At 46.6% G+C, this 2,978-nt stretch overlaps 1 pseudogene across 1 annotated transcript; it reads left to right on the forward strand.

The window, feature by feature from the left end:
* Window positions 1-996: 996 nt before the first annotated feature.
* On the forward strand, window positions 997-1,984 carry LOC311601150 (Y-box-binding protein 1-like; annotated as a pseudogene). Its single transcript has one exon. The product of its transcript is annotated as a Y-box-binding protein 1-like (transcript).
* Window positions 1,985-2,978: the final 994 nt, after the last annotated feature.

Raw genomic sequence — 2,978 nt, forward strand, 5'->3', positions numbered from 1 at the left:
AGTAAATGTTTCATTCATCCCTTCCATTGATATTTACTGAGTAAGCATCTATTGCATTGCTAGGAAGTCTACTAGGCTCTAACTACACACACACACACACACACACACACACACACACACACACACACTCACACACACACATTGTCCTTATTTTTCCTAAAATCTGAGCTTTTTAATATTTATTTGTTTATTTATTTACATTTGGTTTTTCTCAATAGAGTTTCTCTATGTTCTACCCCTGGCTGTTCTGGACTCATTTTGTAGACGAGGCTGGCCTCTAACTTATAGAGATCTTTGCCTCCCAAGTGCTGGGATTAAAGGCATGTGCCATCATCATGCCCGGTTCTGAGCTTTTTAAACAATTACTTATTTTTATTTACATGCATGGTGTCTGCATGTATGTCTGTGTGAGGGTATCAGATCATAAAGTTACAGACAGTTGTGAGCTGCTGTGTAGGTGCTGGGAATTGAACTCAGGGCCTCTGGAAAAGCAGGACCTAATTCATTTGTCAGTGCAAATCTTTATCCTCTAATCATCTTAGATATCCTATATGCACAACCATATTTTCTACAAGTAGGGCATGATGGTATTGTTTCTTCCCTCTCAAGTGGTGGAATTAAAGGTGTGCCCCACCACGGCCTGTGAAAGGAGACCCCTAATAGTATTAGTAGCAATGACAGCAGGCACCCTCACCTTGTTTATGACATGACTAGAAATGACTCTAGAACTTCATCTGAATTTTATTTAGAACTTTCATCCGTATCCAGGATCTTTATGTCTATATTTATGAGACTCGTCTTATCTTACCTTCATTTCCTTCTGTGAGAGTCGGAGTTGCCACATCCAGTTGTCATTCTCCAGTTAGTTCAATTGGTAGTGGGAGCCAAGAGCAGGCCCCCAGAGAGCCCTGAGGGCCCCACGGCCTCTGTCGGCCTAGTTACCATCACGTCCAGGAGGAGCCTTGGCCTCGACTGCAGGCCGCAGTTGCCACCACCATGAGAAGAAATGCCAAGACACAGCAGCCGCTGCCCGCCGCCCTCAGTGCAGCGGCCACCAAGCCCAGCTCCCAGGGGAGCACAGGCAGTGGAGGCACAGGGGACGCCACATCAGAGGTGCCCGCCTGCCAGGACAAGAAGAAGGTCATCCAGACCAAGGTTTTGGGAACAGTAAAATGGTTCAATCTAAGGGACGGATACGGTTTCATCACAAGGAATGACACCGGGGAAGACCTATTTGTGCACCATATGGCCATAAAGAAGAACAACCCTAGGAAGTCCTTTTGCCATGTAGGAGATGGAGAGACCGTGGAGTTTGATATTGTTGAAGGAGAAAAGGGCGCAGAGGCAGCAAATGTTACAGGCCCTGGTGGAATTGCTGTTCAAGGCAATAAATACGCGGCAGACCAGAACACACGCTGTGCAGATCAGAGGGGTCCTCCATGTCATCACCAGCAAAACTGCCAGAACAGCCAGAGTGAGGAAAAGAGTGAGGGAGCGGAAATCTCTACTGAAGACCAGGCCCCACAGCGCTGGCCATTTCCTCAGCGAGGGTTCACACCTTTCACTATGAGGAGACGCTGTGGGCGTCGACCACAGTATTCCAGCCGCCCTGGGCAAGGAAAAGCGATGGAGGGTGCTGACAAGCAGGGTGCACGAGAGCAAGGCCGACCGGTGAGACCGAATATGTATCAGGGCTACACACCACGATTCCGCAGGGGCCCTCCTCGCCAAAGACAGCCTAGCGAGGACCACAAGGAAGAGGACAAGGAACATCAAGGAGCCTCTGTGACCCAAGGTCAGCAGCCACCTCAAGGTAGGCGTGGCGCAACTTCACGTACAGATGCAGACATCCAGAGATCCCTAACCCACAAGATGGCAAAGAGACAAAGGCAGCAGATCCACCAGCTGAGAATCCGCAGGCTCCCCAGGCTGAGCAGGGCGGGGCTGACTAAATGCAGGCTAACCATCTCTACCATCAGCCGGGTTGGTCATCCAACAAGGAAAAATGAAAAGGAAATTTTAGCCACAAGAAGAGAACAATGATTAGATCTGAAGACCTTAAGCGTGCTTGCTTTTTCCCCGTTGATCAGATACTCTAGAACTATCTGCATTGTCTATGTAGCAATTGGTTTTAATTATTTTTCATAACGATGTCCCTTTTTTGTAATGACAAACATAATTTTTTTCAAAGCCTGGTTTTTCTCTATACAACTTTAGTGGTGTTTAAATTGTTAAATATCAGGTCAAGTTCAGATTTTTAAGAACTTTATTTTTACAACCTTATTTTCAAAAAGACAATGCACTGCAAGCACATGTAAATAAAGGTCTTAAAATATATCAATATATATATAAAGTTGTCATTCTCTGTTATTTGAAACAAATTCTGAGAAGTCATGCTAGAACTCCATGTCACACTCTGCTTACACACAAATCAGAGAGAGAGAGAGAGAGAGAGAGAGAGAGAGAGAGAGAGAGAGAGAGAGAGAGAAGGGTGATAGAGGGAGAGATGGAGAGAGGGAGGGATGGAAGGAGGGAGGGAGTGAAGGAGAGAGCAAGAGGGAGGGGGAGGGAGAGACAGAACAGCCTGAGGGTCTTACTGTGCTTTCCTGGCTAAACTCAGTTCCTGAGCTGAAGCAATCGCCCAGCCTCAGCCATGTGATTTCTGGGATAATACAAGCGCACCACCACTCCTGCTTGAGACCACTGTCTTCTTTCTTTGGTTGTGTAAGGCTGGCTTCTGTGATACAGCTCTGCCTGTCTTTGAGCCCCTGACTTTCCTGCTTCTACCTCCTGGGTGCTGGGATTACAGACATGTGCAGGATCATGCCTGGTTCTGAGACCATCACATCTATTGTCTTTTTAAAAAATCTTTATTATTACTATCATGTATTCACATTGCATCCTGGTTGTAACAGGCCCCCCTACCCCCTGCTCTTATCTTACTGTTCTCACCCTCCCTCCCTTTTTCATTTTATTCC

This window comes from Acomys minous (assembly GCF_964271855.1).
Source record: "Acomys minous genome assembly, chromosome: 7".
Lineage (NCBI taxonomy): Eukaryota > Metazoa > Chordata > Mammalia > Rodentia > Muridae > Acomys > Acomys minous.